The following is an 18,791-nucleotide window of genomic DNA, read 5'->3' on the forward strand; positions in this document are numbered from 1 at the left end:
AGATCACTGTTTCTACACTGTGTGTCTGTGGTTTGTTTACCTGCCTTTTCTCTAAGAGCAGCACAATACCTTCTGGGCTCCATCCCAGCCAAGGCCACTGACCTTTAAAATTCCAGGCTTTATGCCCTGCTGGTCGGAAATCATGAAATTCAGTCCCTCTTGCGTTCCAAGCCAATTGCTATGGAGATTAATTTTCCCTGTGCACTCCCCTGTGTGTTAGTCTGTCTCTAACCCTTCTCTCTGACAGTGGTTCCCTCCCTACTGCAGTGGCCATGATCCCTTTCTCTCCCAAATCACATCTCCACGCCTCCCACCTTCTTCAATGTGGCCTCTTCTCAACCATTAGTCATAGAGTTTGTTCTGCCAGTCTTCAGCTGAATTTCTGGTTTCTTTAGGATAATTTGATAGTCATCTAGTTGCATTCATGGGACAAGACAAGGCTACGGTCCTCCTACTCCACTGCCATCTTCGTAGATTCAACTATTGATTATTTTTTCTGATTATATCTCCATGATAGTCTATTTACTTATTAAATTACTAGCTTCTGTTTATTTTGGCCTTTGTCTTTCTTTAAAACGTTTTTCTCAAGTAGCTGGTGATTATTGTTGACCATTTTATATTTAAGAGTGGTGTATAAAAAACTTAATTATGAGCTGTATGTACATTGGTAGGGCTTCTTTTCAACATGAGTGGGTTTTCTGGCCAACTGTGAGCTTTACCTCACATAAACCTGGCTGAAAACTTTCACTGGGGAGCCCTTGATATCACTACTTTGAGGTCTTTTTCCTTAAGCTGGTCAGATTCCCTAGAAGAATATCTCATCTCTTGCATCAAAGGTATTATAGTTTGGGTTCCCTGGGAAGCAGAGATTAGCATGCAAGAAGTTTATTAGGGAATACCATTGGGGTCAACACTTATGTAAGTGAAGAGAAAAAAGCAGGATTGTGCAAAAGAGAATTTGGGCTATGATGTATTCTCAGTGAAGGCCTTAGCCGACCCCATGGGAGCTCTGATCCTGTGATGGCCCTTCTAAATTATCTGCATGGGTATGAGCAGGGGCTGCATCTTTATACCCTCATATTGGTCAGTCATTGGATGTAGTTGTCCCTGACAGGAGCCATGGCCTTGGGAATTCTTCAGTTGAGACATTTCCTGAATAGGACTGACAGCTAAGAATTGTCTGCTGTCGGTACTTCTGGCACCTGGGGGGAATCTTTGGTCTTTGAGATGGTCAATTTTATGTGTCAACTTGATTGGGATAAGGAATGCCTAGATAGCTGGTAAAACATTATTTCTGTGTATGTCTGTTAGAGTGTTTCTGGGAAAGATTGATATTTGAATTGGTAGACTGAATAATGAAGATGCAGGTGGACATCATCCAATCTGCTGAATGCCTGAATAGAACAAAAAGGTGGAGGAAGGGAGAATTTGTTCTCTTGGCCTGAGATAGGATATTCATCTTCTCCTGCCCTCAGACATCAGTGATTCTGGTTTTCAGGCCTTTAGACTTGGACAGAAACTGACACTGTCAGTTTTCCTGGTTCTCAAGGCTTTTGACTCAGACTGAATCATACCAGCAGCTTTCTTGGTTCTCCAGCTTGTAGATGGCAAATGGTTATGAGATTTCTTGGTCTTTAGAATAGTGTGAGTCAATTCTTATAATAAAACTATCTATATTCTGTGTCTTTATCATGTATCTACTTATATGCATCTAATTGCCAATCAATTCTGTTTCTCTGGAGGACCTTGAGCATTACAGTACTGAAGAGACATCTGGGTGGCACACCACTTCATCCAATATAGTGGCATAAGCTTGGCTTCTAGAGTTCTGCATACTGTGTTGGGGTAACAGACTCTTAAAATGTCTCAACATTTAGTATGTATATGGAGTCCACAGGAGAAGAAAAATATTTAGCAGATTATCAAATAGAAATGCCAATGTTTTATTCTTCCAAAATATGTGCAGTAGATAACAGAGTTATATTTGGAAATTTGAAACTCACTATTCTCCATCTCCTCTTTATGTGGTAACTTTTATTTGCTGCTTTATTTTGTCATAGATTATTGTCTATATATCTATTTTGGTATCCTTTTCACCTAGCAGGATGCTTGATACGTAGTAGCTATCCAACGAATCTTTATTTTGTTAAATAGGAATTGTCTACTATAGTAATATGTGTAGTATTTTATTCTCTTGAAACTGATGCTGTCCTTCATCTCCAACCAAACATCTGGGTGAAGATAACTAGTGAGAGAGATGGGGATATGGTGAAGTCTGTTAGTGAGCTTGCTGGAGTTCCTCCTTTCTCCTAGTAATGCCTAGGTGGCCTTTTATGTCCACTTGCTGGTAAGGTCTCCTCCTGATCTTGGCTGGGGCTCTCATTGCTGCTTCTGTGTGGCTCAAATGATAGCTGAGATGGCACTGTTCCATCTGTGGGGCCAGGCTGTTTTTCCAGTCTACAGTTGTCAACTTGTCATCATTTCTCCTGGGCCCATGTGATTTTCTCCACTTCCTTGCTCTAATACTTGCTTTTACTGAGTCCAGGAAATGACCCTCTCTGTGTTGACCCTTTCTTTGGTTAGTGCCTCTACTTTTTAAAAAAATTTTTTTTTTCAATGTTTATTTATTTTTGGGACAGAGAGAGACAGAGCATGAACGGGGGAGGGGCAGTGAGAGAGGGAGACACAGAATCGGAAACAGGCTCCAGGCTCTGAGCCATCAGCCCAGAGCCTGACGCGGGGCTCGAACTCACGGACCGCGAGATCGTGACCTGGCTGAAGTCGGACGTTTAACGGACTGCGCCACCCAGGCGCCCCAGTGCCTCTACTTTTATTTGATTAAGTTTTTATTGTTTCTGTATTTTTTAAAGAAGAATTACACATATCAGTGATATTGTCCAAATGCTTGTGTCCCTTCCCCCAAAATTTGTATGTGCCCAATATATTGGTATTAGAAGGTCTTTGGGAGGTGATTAGATTGAAGGGCTCCCTGTGGTCTCATGAATGGGACCCTAGAGAGCCCCACCACATGAGGATATGATGATGGCATATGAAGACAGCCATCTGTGAACCAGGAGGTGGGCTCTCACCAGATAGTGAATCTGCCTGCATCTTGATCCTGGATTGCTCAGCCTCTAGACCCATGAGAAATGAATTACTGTTGTTTATAAGCCAACCAGTCTATGGTAATTTGGTTATAGCAGCCCCTAAGACAATAGGGAACTGGAAACAAATTCTCTCTAGGACCAGTGGTAAGATGTTAGTGACATCATATGGCCTTCTAGTCTAAATAGTCCCTTTTTGTTTATACTTAGCTAATATCTCTGTCCTGACTCTAACCACTTTCCGTATTTCCTATTTCAGGACAAATCTGTTGTCTGAGATTTTCTCTGAGACATAGGAGGATTTTGTTCCCTATACTGGATTATGGATTTCAGTCTCAAGGTTGAGGTCAAATACATACCAATATACAGCAAGCAGAACCTGAGCTGGCCCCCTGCCCCTACCCACCAATTTCCCACTAACATACTTAATACCGATATCAGGCTCCCTCTGGAACTCTCTGCACACAGGATTTATGAAACACTCATTCAGTGAAATACACAGTTGAAACTGTGTAACAGAGTATCTGATATGTGGTAACAGTTCAGTAATTGTTAGGGAAAGGAACCAACAGTTTTTGTTTTTTTTTTTTTACCATGAGTAAGGCCTTGTGCTATGTGATTTATAAACTTTGTCTTTTTTTTTTTTCAACGTTTATTTATTTTTGGGACAGAGAGAGACAAAGCATGAACGGGGGAGGGGCAGAGAGAGAGGGAGACACAGAATCGGAAACAGGCTCCAGGCTCTGAGCCATCAGCCCAGAGCCCGACGCGGGGCTCGAACTCACGGACCGCGAGATCGTGACCTGGCTGAAGTCGGACGCTTAACCGACTGCGCCACCCAGGCGCCCCAAACTTTGTCTTTTTTAAACCTTAAAATAGCTTAAGGTTTATCCATATCTTACCAAGGAAGCCCTAAGTTTCAGATAATTTAATTAAGCTCTTCAATGTCATATAATTAGCAAGTGGAAGAACTGGGATTCCATGTCAAGGCTGTTTCTGAAGTTCATGTCCTCTCCATAGTGCCCTGTTTCATTCTATTTGAACTTGGGTATGAATTTGAATATCTACATTCGAGGAATATTACTGTTTCTAATATATGTGTATATATAGCCTCTGACATGTCCTATATAAAATACTATACCATAAATTTTCATACCTCACTCCTCTGTGCTGGTGGACAGGCCAAAGGGTTTTGAATGGAAGCTACCATCTCAAACATTCATTTCAAGAAAGAAATAGGAGGAAGAGAAGAAGCAGGAGAAGAAGGAAAGTATAATAAAGAGAAAGATTAACTTATAGAGTAGGGATTTTGGGGCTATGATCTTGGAAGAAAAACAGAGCATAGATTATTTAAACCCACATTTGTTTTACTGAGAAAGTAACAGAGAAAAACCCACTGAATGCATGTTAACTGCTCAATACTTGTGTGCTGAATGCAAATTAATTACTAAAACCATCTGGTAATCATTCGAATCTGGCAGTAAAAGTGATGAGTGAAGCATTTATCATCACTCTGAAGGCACATTTTTCTAATGGATCTTTTACTCAAGTTTTATGTTTCTGTTGTGAATTTAAGAGTTTTTTCAAGCCACATAGTGCTTCCAACTTCTATTTGTAATTAGGATGATTCTAATTATGTAGTGGTGGCACCAGGAATAATATTGCAATTGGCCTTCATTGATCAATAGAGCATCCATCTCTTAACTTACAAAATAATGCAAACTTTGATTAAATTAGAGAAAACCAATGAACACACTTTTATTGTAAGGAAGCACCCTTTACTGGCTTCAGAATATGCATAGAAGTATGTGTGTGTATGTGTGTATTTATGTGTATGTGTTTGTGTGTAGGTATGTATGCATGTGGCTTTTGGAGCACAAAGTTAATTTTCTGTTGTGTATCATTGCAGAGATACCTATCTAACCTTCACAATAGTATGCTGTTCAAAGGGCATAATCAAAAGAAGTAGCACCTTTGGTTTCAGGCTAACACCTTAAGGTATGGCATCACCCTTAAAAGTTGGGCAAGAGGGGTCCCTGTAAAGGGCCCTGTGCTTTATTGGGCCATGCAGATGACAAACACCAAAATAAAACTTACTTAAGAGCTTATGGATAGCTCTCTCTCACTTAGAATCTGGTTGCTTAGCGCTGGTATATTGTAACCCATTTCCCAAATATTAGCTCACATAAGTACCACCATTCAGGCCCCAGGGAAATACTTTTTCATATCTCTTGCCCTGTATTCTCAGAATAAAGACAACTGTATCTGAATACTTGAAGTTCTGTGGGTTTGCCCATTCATATCATGAATACAGGGAAGATTTGAATAGCAGAAGCTTTAGATAAAGAGAGAAGGCAAAATTATCATCTTGTTGAATCTCTCCTCTTAGGTAGCATGACTGTAATAGATTTTGCTTAACAATGTGTTATTCTAGCACTGCCCAGCCTCCAATAGGAAATGTTTCTCTTTGTGTTTCAATATGTAGCTCCAGAGGTTTTCATGAATCAGCATGATAAACATAAGAGCTGTACATAGACGTTGAACAATATTAGGGGGTATTAATCAAAATTATTTAAGATGGGTTTAAAAAAATTATTTCTGGTGTAGTTAACATACAGTGTTATATTAGTTTCAGGTGTACGATATAGTGATTCAACAGTTCCATATATTATTCAGTGCTCATCAAGGTAAGTGTACTCTTAATAATGGTGGAATTTTTAATTTAATTTTTTGAAAGTATAATTCTTGTTAATATTTAAAAAATAAACATGGTTATTTGCAACTGTAGTATTCAGTGTCCACCTATTTGCCAATGTAAAGAATCAGTCTCACAATTCACATGTTTATGTCTAGACCTGTCTGTACAAATTGGCAGATGAAAGTTTGAATGTCTTTAGGCTCTAATTTTGGGACTCTTGAAGTTAGAATTGACTAGGGGAAAATGTGGGTAAGATGATTACAAGACATTACCTAGATAAAGAGTTAATTAGATGGCTAAATAATAATCGGCAAGTGTGTATTGCTTTTCTATTGCTGCTATAACAAACTATCACAGACAAAGCAGGTTAAAACAACTCAAATATATTCTCTTAGTTTCTATAGGTCAAAAGTCCAGGTACAACAGGGCTCAGTTGCTTCCCTGCTCAGCATTTCCCAAGGCCACAATTTAGGTGTTGGCACGGCATCACTCCTTTGTGGAGGCTCTGAGGGTGAATCTGCTTCCATGCTCATTCAGAGTGCTGGTGGACTCCGTTCTGTTAGTTGTAGGACTGAGGTCCCCATTTCTTTACTGGATGTTGGCCAGGGGTTCTGCACTTCTAGAGGCTGCTTATATTCCTTGGCTTGTGGCTCACTTCCTCCATCTTCAAAGCTGGCAATGGTAGACCTAGTGTTTCTCATCCTTTGAATCTCTTTGAACATTTCCTTCCTCATCTCTCCTGCCTTCTTCCATGGCAACTCTCTAATTCCTCTTCTGCTTTTAAGAGCCCATGTGATTATATTGGATCTACCTGGATAATAAAGATAATGTTCCTATCTTAAAGTCAGCTGATTAGCAAGCTTAATTACATCTGCCAAAGGTCTTCACAGCAGTCCCTCATGATAATCTTGATTTTTACTGTTTATACAGAACTTTACCATGATGCTTGTTTGCATTTATTAGTTTGGTTGAGTTCCACAACAACCCCATTAGGAGGTGGTGCCTCCATTTTTCAAGGAAGGAATCTATGCATAGAAGATGTTCAGTGGTTTGTCTTTGTGCTCCATTCTCACTGCTGATACTTCCCCTTTTTGCTTTGTTCATCAGTCTTGGTGCCATGGTTGCTTGGGGACAGAATTTGGCTTTTAGCTTTGATTCTTGGCAATCCTTACGCAATGACTCAGCCACAATCTTTCAGTTTTTGACCATTTTGCATTAGTTCTCAGAAGGATCAGGCTTGGAAGTGTTTTTTTTTTTTTTCCTATTTAAGCTGGTGCCCCAGACTGCCTCAGGATATCACTGCATATCTTGCTCCTGGATGTAGTCTATTTCCCTCCTCTAGCCTATACATCTGGAAAGACTATGTGGTAGAATGGGGAGAACATGAGCCTCATAGTAAAGGAGGCTTTATTGTCATCTGAGTGTATGTTGTTGGGAAATCTGTATAACCTCTTTGAGTCTAAACTTTCTCAATCATAAAAATGAGAATAATTATACCTTCCATGTCAGAGTTGCTTAAGGATTAATAATATATGGATGTACCCGGCACAGTGTCTGACATATGTTAGCTGCTTGAAAAAATTATAGCTGCTTTTATCATAATTAAAAGTTACATCCCAGCTTTCTCTTTCTATTGTGAGTGCTTGTAGGGTCAGAATCATATTTTACTCATTTTTGCATCCAGATTTCCTAGCACACAGTGGGTTCTTAATAGATTCTTGAATTTAATTCAAAATAAACTTAAGACTTAAGTTCCTCTTAACTATTCCTATGTTATTTTATGGGGAAAATGCTTGGTGTAAGATAAATGTGACTAATGGCTACTGCCTCCTAGCTATTAATTGAAAAACAGAACTAGAAGTACATTATTTTTTCTTCTGCTCATTAACTTTATTTGTTTTCACTTGTGTAGGTTCATTCTCATTGACTCTGAGTTGTTCCCAGGTGTATGGTTGTATTCACTTTGTTCTCATACAAACAAAATATGTTCTCACAGTTTATTGCAGGGGGCTGCCATTTTTTGGTATTTTAATGTCTACAGTCTTTTTCATGGTTCTCAGATTTAGTTCTCAGTGTAGCATATTTGTGCCACAGGTAACTCCTGCTTGTCTTCCATTAACCTGTTAAGACCTCCCTAGCAGATATTCTTCTTAGTGCTTCTGTGCTGCCATGGATTGATGATTTGGGGAGTTTCTCTTTAAATGGAGTCCAGAGCATGCCCAGATGCTACAGAGTTTTGAATGATCTGTTCCTTCAGGTTTTTTTTTTTTTTTTTCTTCAAGAAAACATTGGAAAGAGAAAACATTTGTTTGCATATAGTATCTTCTACCAGACCTTTCCCAGGATAGGGCAGTGATGGGCTGTTAATATAGAGGCCGATTGGGGCGCCTAGGTGGCGCAGTCGGTTAAGCGTCCGACTTCAGCCAGGTCACGATCTCGCGGTTCGTGAGTTCGAGCCCCGCGTCAGGCTCTGGGCTGATGGCTCGGAGCCTGGAGCCTGTTTCCGATTCTGTGTCTCCCTCTCTCTCTGCCCCTCCCCCGTTCATGCTCTGTCTCCCTCTGTCCCAAAAATAAATAAAAACGTTAAAAAAAAATTTAATATAGAGGCCGATATACAAAATCCAAACTTAACACCCTAGTTCAGTAAGCATTGTTAACTCTTTTTTTAAAAAATTTTTTTCAACGTTTATTTTTTTTTATTTTTAGGACAGAGAGAGACAGAGCATGAACGGGGGAGGGGCAGAGAGAGAGGGAGACACAGAATTGGAAACAGGCTCCAGGCTCCGAGCCATCAGCCCAGAGCCCGATGCGGGGCTCAAACTCCCGGACCGCGAGATCGTGACCTGGCTGAAGTCGGACGCTTAACCGACTGCGCCACCCAGGCGCCCCAGCATTGTTAACTCTTATTGGGATTATGGCAATGGCCTTCCACCTGGACTACTTGTATTCGTTCTTGCCCATTTTTGCCCCTTTCCAAGTTGTTTTTTGTGCATGATTTAGGGTAATGTTTTTGAAATGCAAATTTCATTTTGTATCCTCCTAGTCTGGAACACCTTTTAGACTTTAAGTAGTTCATTTGTTACTGTGTCTAGTGAGTTTGTTGGCATTTTACTAGTTAGGACAAATCTAGCACTTTATTTATTTTTAAATATTTATTTTTGAGAGAAAGAGAGAACACAAACAGGGCAGGGACAGAGAGAGAGGTAGACAAAGAATCTGTACCAGGCTCCAGGCTCTGAGCTGTCAGCACAGAGCCTGACCCTGGGCTTGAAATCACGATTGGTGACATCATGACCTGAGCTGAAGTTGGATGCTTAACCTACTGAACCACCCAGGCACCCCAAATCTAGCACTTTAAATGTCCTTAATCTAGCATTTAATGTTGATTCTCACTGATCATTGGAGTAGATCATAATAACATGAAACTTTGTACTTATTCCGGAGAAGTGAATTAGGCGTGTCCTTAGGCTGTAAATTTAGAGCCAGAGAGTCCTGGTTTTCAGTTCTCAGTTCTATCAACTGTCAAAGCCTGTGCCTTTGGCTTTTTAACTTTAGTTTCCATAGCCATAAAATAGGAATAGTAGAACCAGTCTCTCTCCTATGAGTATTAGATACGTTGATAAACAGGATACTTATGGTATCCAGAATAGAGTTAGCTCAACATGGAAGGTAGTAAACTTGCTGCTATGGGAGAAGTTCCAGGGAAAGTTCTTGTAACCAAACATTTCTTCCTTATTAACTGTCTTTTGCATGTAATTCCAAATTTTCTATTATTCCTTTGTGATGAAATGTGAAAGGATCTGGTTCATTTAAGTGTTCTGTGAAAAGCAATGTGGTGCAACAGTGGGGTCATATGGTCTCTGGCTCAGGAAGACGTAAGATTTTATCACTGCACTGCAGCCTATTGGCTGCAGGGGCAAGTTAGTTTAACTTTCTGAAGTAGTATGTTCTATAGATATATAGTACTGCAACTAAAAATAAGCTAGAACAGCACCAACTATGCTAATTCAGCTAACAAATATTTATTGAATGCCTACTCAATTTAACTTTGTTAAAGTGTAGGGATGGAGAGATAAAAAGCAAATCTTTGTCCTCAAGGAGCTCACAGTTTAAGCTTTCTGAGCTGAGATGGCATAGGATCTGCCAAATGCTGAAAATGGATCAGCCAACTTAGGTACATCCTCATTGGGGGTGGACAGCAGGTTAGGGTTAGTTGTGGATTAGCTCTGAGTGCTCTTGTTTGGGACTAGCTGTGGATCCTGGCGGGTAATAGGGACTGGCAGCATCCCTACGGAATGTTTTCTGTGGCAAGGGCTTCAGCTGGCACTCCCACCTGGTGACCCACCAGGCACACGCACACAGTCAAGAAGTCCTACGCCTGCACCAGCTGTGGCAAGAGCTTGGCGGCAGCTGGCACCTTTTCCAGCACCAGATCATGCCCCTGGGCGAGAAGCCCTCCACCTGCCCCTCTTGCTGGAAGAGCCTCAGCCAGCACAACACCCTGATCCAGCACGAGGGCATCCACATGGGCCAGAAGTCCTATGTGTGCCATCGCTGTGCCAAGTGCTTCACCCGCCACTTGGACCTGGTCACCCACCAGGGCACCCCCACAGGGCGCCAAGCCCCATAAGCGCCCCATCTGCAGCCGGTGCTTCATGCAGAGCTCGGCCCTGGTCACCCACCGGTGCGCCCACACTGGGGTCAAGCCCTACATGTGCCCCGAGTGCGGCAAGTGCTTCAGCCAGCACTCCAACCTCGTCACCCACAATTGCACGTACAGGGGCCACAAGCCCTACCACTACCTCGACTGCGGCAAGAGCTTCAGCCACAGCTCACACCTCACCGCCCACCAGCGCATCCACCACTGCGTCCAGCCCTCCTCCTGCCCTCTCGGTGGCAGGAGCTTCGGCCAGTGCTCCAACCTGCACCGGCATGAGAAGATCCACACCACGGGGCTCAAAGCCCTGGCCATGCTGATGCTGGGGGTGGTGGGGACTCTGGCGGCACCCCTGCCTGCTTCCACTTAGGCCGGGAGGAGGGCCCAGCTGTAGAGGAGACGTGAGGGCAGCATGAGGGGGGTGTGGGAAGGGAGTGGGAGGTGCTGGCATGGGGTGGGGCATGGCAACACAGAGGAGCTAGGGTGAGGTGCTGGCTACCAATTAAAGGCCTTGGAATTCAAAACAAACAAAACAAGTCCAAAAAGTGTGAACAAAACAGTGATTCTTGTCACCTGTAGTGACCTATTCAGTTACTATTCAAGGTCCTCAGAAGTTTCATTAACTATTATATTGGGGATACAAAAAGAGCAAAATCATTTCCTGAAGGAGACCAAAGCCCTGAGTCCAGGGCAGACTAGAAAATAGTCACAGAGCAATGCGAAGTATTTTATAATTGAGAATGTTCCAAGATGCTTTGGGAACAGACAGACTGGCCTAGATCCTAGCTTGGTATGAAATGGAAAGACTGCATAAGATGATGATGGGTGGACGGAATCTTGAAGGTGCTCAACAGATATATTCAGATAACTGGCCATCCCTCAGCTTGTCTCTGATTATGAACTGATTTACTGAGATCAAACCTAGGGTGTTCTTGGATAGGGCTATCCCTCTTTTTTATTTAAATTCCAATTAGTTAACATACAGTGTAATATTAGTTTCAGGTGTAGAATTTAGTGATTGAACACTTAACATTCAATACTGACTGCTTATCACAACATGAGCTATCTTGTTAGTATAGGATCCCATAACTTTGGGTACATGGAGTGTGAAAAAAGATTTTTGTTAGTATTTGTTAAATTTATACTTTTGCATAAATCTAAACATAGCATCGATGAATCAAGATTTCCTCACTTTTTAAGTTATGAAGAGGCATTCTTCAGATAAATTCTGGTCTTTCTGTCTGGGGCATCTTGAGGATTTTCCGTTCTACCCAGGTGTCTTTGCTACTGTGGTGACTCAAACGATGCCAATCTCTAATTTAACCAAAGAACTTAATGCCCTTCAAGGTCCTGCTCCAGCAACCTCTCAAGACAATGGGGTGTTTGGGCCCCATCTCCTTTATAGGCCAACTTGCCCTATTTACTTTCATCATCTCGAGCACACAGGGGTTCAAGGCACACATATAAGTTTTCTTAGTAAAGAATGAGGCAGATCTCATAATGCATCACAGTGAAGGAGAATAAAGCTTGAAATTCCAGATAACATAGTCATTCATTCTATTGGATGTAAGCTTTGGTAAGCATATTCCCACTGGATATGCCTGAACTAACTCTAATCTTAGGGGATCTTTTTCTTATTAAGCCACTTTTCAAGTTTCTCAGGTTTGTAATCCCACCCTCCTCACTCAGAAAACTCTGCTTATCCTATACAGAGGATGAGGTGTAATACCTTAAATCTTGCAAATTTGTATTTTATTGTAGCTTACAAATTTGAACAATATCATAAACTACAGCTGGATGCAAAAAGAGATCCAGAAAAGAGGTGAGATCTGGTCTCCTGAATAAGGCTAATGTGGGTCCCCCTTAGTCTTTGAACTGTTGGAAACCTTGACCTGACTATTCTCTTTATTATGTCATCTTGAAGTAAGCTGACCTTTGTACATACAAACCTTATTTTTCCCCAGAGATTATGCAGTACAATCCTATACTGAAGAAAGGCTCTTTCTCCTGTCAGCAGGATTTTGTCCTTGATCTTATGAAAGATAGACTCTCTAGTTACTGGGCTGAGAATCTCTTGGCTCTTCCTGCTCCTTCTTACTTGCAGCTAATGGGTATTCTCTTTGGTACATTAAAGGAGGGGAGGATGGTGCCAGCTTGGATTTGCTGGATGTGATTTAATTATTTATTCTAAGTCTCTTTCTGATAAAAGCTGGTAGATGTGAGGTTGTGGTGGGAGGGGTGAGGGGGCTGCACAGTTTATCTTTCCACACAAACAATATTGAACTCAATCCTAGATAGGTTTCTGTTCATAAGACAAGAACCCAGACTAGGTCAGATGACTTTACTTTAGGGTATATAACCTTCTCTCTCTAATTATTAGTGGACTTGTGTTTCACTTCCTATTTGACTATGAATTCCTTGCAGATAGGGCTTATGTTTTTCATGTTTGAAAGCACAACATCCAGCACCTTAACTAGCCACTTGATTGGTATTCAGAAAAGTGTTTGCTGAATTGAACAGAACCAAAGCAAAATAGATTGCATAATTCAAAACAATCTTTTAAAAACTTTCGATGGGGCTATTAAATGCGTCTCAGTAGTGTGAAAATATTTTGAAAAATATATGTCAAATCCCCATTCCTTCCTAAAAGTGCTCTTTGTTGGCAGACCTGTCAATAGGACCAAGGAGTGAGCTGTTTTAATGTTTGTCTGGAATCTTCTGAATGTCAGTTTTCTGTGACATCCTTACATGTGGCTCAGCTCTGTTTCCTTTTTTGGTTTTTGTTTTTATTTTATTTTATTTTTATTTTTAATATGAAGTTTATTGTCAAATTGGTTTCCATACAACACTCAGTGCTCATCCCAACAGGTACCCTCCTCAATGCCCATCACCCACCCTCCCCTCCCTCCTACCCCCCATCAACCCTCAGTTTATTCTCAGTTTTTAAGAGTCTTTTATGGTTTGGCTCTCTCCCTCTCTAACTTTTTTTTTTCCTTCCCCTCCCCCATGGTCTTCTGTTAAGTTTTTCAGGATCCACCTAAGAGTGAAAACATATGGTATCTGTCTTTCTTTGTATGACTTATTTCACTTAGCATAACACTCTCCAGTTCCAACCATGTTGCTACACAAGGCCGTATTTCATTCTCTCTCATTGACAAGTCTGTTTCCTTTCCTAAACCTACTGAGGCAGCTGCAGTTGGAAGGTTGTTAACCTTCTGTCAGCAGGATCCTTTTGCAGAGATGAGCTTCTTAAGGGCTCTTGCTGCATTGATCAAGCAATTAATTCATTGATAGCTCAAGACATACCTAAAAGTGCAAGGTCGCTTTTTATTTTAAACATATTGATTTTTGTTCCCCTTTTTTCCCCTACTGCCAACCTTCAATATATGGATAAATATTTGTGTCTATGCTTGGTATGTGTGTATCCTTTGGTACTTCTTTTTCAACTAACTTCTGGATTCAGGAAGAAAGTGACGTGGTTTTGATCATAGAAATTCAGCTGTTCATATTTTTCAGCATAGGTATGGCTGTATCAAGTTATATTTTTATCTTAGTATTTGGCTTATTCTCTCCTCTTCAGATGATGTGAATTCATACTTCCTCTTATTGGTTTGCTGAAAACAAAGATAACAACCCTAATCTGTTGGCTAATCAAGAGGAAATGGATTGCTATTAACCAATAGGTTGCTGGTTATGAGGGAATAGGTGTCAACAAAGCAGCTCATGTTGGCCTGGGAAAGCCACCATGGTCTCAGTTACTGCTTCCTCTTTTTTCCAGAAGTATAGTTATTGGTTGTCCACAGTTCATCCCTAGTAGTGCAGTGAAGAAAAGGTACTCAGAGGTGGGTGCTATGACTCGGAGGTAACATGTGAACAGACTTGCAAGGTTCAGGGCAGGGGTATAAATGAAGGCCCACATACCATATATCTAAATATTTAAAAGCTGGGAATCAAGCTGTGCCCACAGCTTGCCCTGTGTTTCCACCCAGGGCCCTATAGCCTCTGGTCTATGTTCATGAGACTTGAACATTCTTCCCTGGCCCAATCCCCTATAAGCCTCAAGTCTCTGGAGAAGGCAGAACAGAATCTAGGCCAGAGCTTAGGACTCCTGGGCAATGATGGGTTAGATTGAACCCAGGATGGAGACTGATTTTAGGGACTGGGGGGGGGGCAGTTTCTCTTCAGCACATTACTTTTCCAGCTGAGGAATAATAGGCTGTTTGAAGGAGTAATAGGCTGTTCAAAGCACTTCCCCAAACTATACCATCTGAGCAGTGAGGATGAAGGAGAGCAGTTATCAGGGGTAGCTGGCCCTAGATGTGCACTTTGGGTGAATTTGGGGTAGCCAAATTTAAACAATAGCAGCTACTCTTTATTTGGTTTCCCAGACAAGAGGTGTTGATTTTCTCTTCCTTCTGCACACACTTTCAATCCCACACTGGTCTTGGTCGGCGGTAGGGAGAAGGGATTTTGTTTGTAGGACCTTTTTCTATAATTCCTGTTAGTGCTATAGAAAACTGAAATTTAAAGAAAAATCTTTCTTATGAAATTAAAAGGAAAAAGAATTTATGATTTGGTGTTTGTGATACATAGAGCCTTCCAATCCCTGGAGCCCAGAGCGAGGGCTCCTCTTTCCTCTGAATCTAAAGGTAGGTCTCTAGGTTCTGGCCTCTTCAGTGGCTTCAGTTTAGAGTGTCTGAATACTGGAAGGATGCCCCCCCTCCCTGCCAAAGCCTCAGTCCCTTATTTATTAGTCCAAGCAAGTGAGAAAACATCTCTTTTATTATAAGTAGCCAGGCAGCATGGAGGAGGAAGAATGGGTTGTTTCTAGTGGTGACATGGCTTGGCATCTTCAGTAGGGGTTAAGACTATGTGGTTTAAGAACACAGTTTAACCATATTCTTTGATCTTATTGAGACCTCTCTTCAAATATCTCTTTAAGTTGAAGAATAGAGCAGTTTCCCTAGTTCTACCTAGAACCTCTATCTTATCATATTTACAACTAAGATTGAGAATTTACTATGTGCCAGAGACTATACTAAGCACATTACATGCATTTAATTTTCACAGCAACCATATGAAGTGGTTAATATTTGAACAGGTAAAGAAACTCAAGCACAGAGAGGTTAATTTATAAAAGATCACCCAGCTAGTAAGTGAAAGAGCTGTGATTAAATACAGGTTTCTCCCACTCCCCAGTCTTCACTGTTGATTTTTATGCATTACTGCCTTTTACAAGAGGTTTTTATAGATTTATCTGCCAATGGAGTCAAGAATATTGGTCATAATTTTATTTCAGGCACCTGGATAATACATATTTATAAAAATTATTCTTATTGTTATAATAATAAGCTATGTTGTATTAAGCACATATCCCAGAAATTCTATATGGTCTGTGTATGTTTAGTTAGGTTCATAAGCATGAGTCAAAGTTCAGGATAGGGATTGGAAAACTTTTCATCTAAAGGACTCACAGTAAATATTTTACAGATTATATGGTGTGGAATTATAATCTTTGCAGATTATATGGTGTGGTAGAAAGAATAGTGGTCCTCCAAAGATGTCTACCATAGTCCCAGGAACCTAGGAATATGTTGCGTTACATGGAAAAGTGAAATTAAGGTTGCAGATGGAATTAAAGTTGTCAATCAGCTGACTTTACAGTAGGGAGCTTATTGTGGATTGTCTGGATGGGCCCAGTGTAATCACAAGGGTTCTTAAAGTGGAAGAGAGAGGCAGAAGAGAAGATCAGAGTGATAATATGTGAGACGTGGGAAGGCCTCAGTTCACTGTTCTGGCTTTGAAGATGGAGGAAGGGGGCCATGAGCCAATGAGTGCAGGCAGCCTCTAGAAATTGGAGAAAACAAGGAAATTGAGTGTTCCTAGAGGCTCCAGAAAGCAATGCAGCCCTACTGATACCTTGATCTCAGTCAAGTGAGACCTGTGTTGGGCTTCTAACCTATAAGATTGTAAGGTAATAAATGTGGTTTTATGCCACTAAGTTTGTGCTGATTTTGTTACAGCAGCAACAGACAACTAATACATATGGTCTATGTCACAACTGCTCTCATTTGTTACTGGGGGTGAGACCAGCCACAGATGTAAACACATGGATATGGCTATGTCCCAATGAAGTTTTATTTACAAAAAACAGGGTAGTCAGCCAGATTTAGCCTGTATAATATAGTTTGCCAATCCATAGTTTATGATTTCGAGCAAAACTAAGTGTATTTTTTACACAAATATAGGGATGTCTATAACAGAATGAAGATCTGAGCAAGTAACAATGGGAATTGTAGGTAGATTAGAGAGAAAAGAGGGGAGAAAACAAATATTCATTGAGCATCTACAATGTCATGGTGTGTAAGAGGTACTACTCTACATGTTTCATGTGTTTTCTAATTTAAGCCTTGAAATAACATGGTAGGGTTTTTTTTATTATCCTCATTTCTATATATGAGGAAATAGAGTTTGGAGAGACTAAGAAAGTTAGGTTTACACACTAAAACTAAATTTTGAACCAAATTCTCCCCATTTTTCTACATTGAGGGGTGACTTCTTTGTTCTCCATTTGCTCTTTCTGAGTTCACTTCACAATAAGGTGTACTGACTATGCAAACAAGCCTGGATTGGAGAAGCTCAATATTTCAATTTTGTTTTGGACACAAATTCAGTTATAACACTCAGTGCTTGGCTTCTCTGAGTTTTGCTAATGTTAGCAATCTCACTTATAGCTCTGACCACTCTTCAAAGAAAAGATAAAATGGTTGATGGAAGGAAAGCAGCAGGTAATAGCTCATTTGATTTCGGTTTGAATGTTTTATTGAAGTTAATGGGGTTATTATTTCAAACAAATGACACAGTAGGTAAATTCTCAATTTGGAGCAGAGAATTTGAGCTCATACTTAGCAATGCATATTTTTCCACATTTCACTGCTTCTCTGAGGTAAAGAATTATTAATGTATCAATCTTAAGAACATACTGTTATGGTTAGCAAGACTCAAATCTGATATGCTTTTTCTGGGATTTTGCAAAATCTATTTAATTCTATGACAGGCAGAATTAATAAAATTAGAACCAAAGATCCACTATTATTTCCTGAAAATAAAAGTAATAAATATTTATCAGGCTCAGAAACCAACAAGACGAAGGATTGACTAAATATCACACATACAACCATTCACGTGTAGGAATGGAGTTCCCAAGAGGTGTTTTACAAAATGCTACTTTTAGGGTATGTAAGTCCCAGAAAATTTTACTTGAAAAAAAAATTTCTACTATCAAATGCCTTAATAAGGAGTTAAATAGACTTCCTGATTTAGGACATCTCAGAGCCTAAAGAGTCTCTAGAAGGAAAAAAAAAGGTGTGCAGCTTTTCTAAAACTTGTTTGACTAGAGGTCACTTACTTCATAGAGCATCTTTGGGGTTGAGTATTTCACAAACTATCCTTTGGGAAATGTGGAGAAGATGGCATGAGCAAATGCACAGAGGCATGAAATAGCCTGGCAGACCTGGGGACCAATCAGGAGTTCACTGGAGTTGTGCTGTGTGGAGGGGGATGTAACAGGGGCCCTATAACAGAGAGCACTGTAAATAGGATGGACTTTTTCCTAGACAATGTGACCAATTGAAATATTTTTAAAAGGGTAGGTAAATGATCAGATTTAATGCTTTAGAAAGATTACTCTGGCTTTGATGTGGAAATTGTTTTTGAGGGACTGAGGTCTGGAGAAAGGTCAACTAGATAGGCCACTACTGCCTTAGTCCACAAGAGAGATGATGGAGAGCTAAACCAACATAGTAATGACACATTCTCACTGACTGAGCTGAAAGGAAGGGAAGATGGGAAGTAGATAGATTCTATAGGACTTGGTGACTAGGAGTTAAGGAGAGAGCAGAATCTGAGTTGACTTAAAGCTTTCTGGTTTAGGTGACTGAAGGGTAGGGTATTATTCACCAAGATAAGGACTGTGGGAGAGAGTGCAGGTTTAGAGGGAGAGACAATGAGTTCAGTTTATGATACATTGACTTTATAGCTCCTATGCATCTCCATACAGAGCTATTTGGGAAGCAATCAGCTTCTTGTTTAGTCTTCTATTTCCCATTGGACTTCATGCTTCAGCTTCACAGTCTTTGTACTATTCTCTTCAATTCTTCACTATTGTATGAATGACCTTAAAAAAAAGCTTAACTATTGGGGGGTTGACACAGCCAGACACCCTGCTAAAGCACTTTAATGAAATATGATATCATTTACTTTTATTTCGTCTTCTGAACATCTGTATATAGTATGTTTTTTTATGCCATTTATGAGTGAAAAATTGAGACAT

The 18,791-nt window shown here is 40.5% G+C and overlaps 1 pseudogene; it reads left to right on the forward strand.

Annotated features, from left to right (window-relative positions):
- Window positions 1-9,464: 9,464 nt before the first annotated feature.
- Window positions 9,465-13,339, forward strand: LOC123380239 (annotated as a pseudogene).
- Window positions 13,340-18,791: the final 5,452 nt, after the last annotated feature.

Source organism: Felis catus, chromosome D1 (assembly GCF_018350175.1).
Source record: "Felis catus isolate Fca126 chromosome D1, F.catus_Fca126_mat1.0, whole genome shotgun sequence".
Classification (NCBI taxonomy): Eukaryota; Metazoa; Chordata; class Mammalia; order Carnivora; family Felidae; genus Felis; species Felis catus.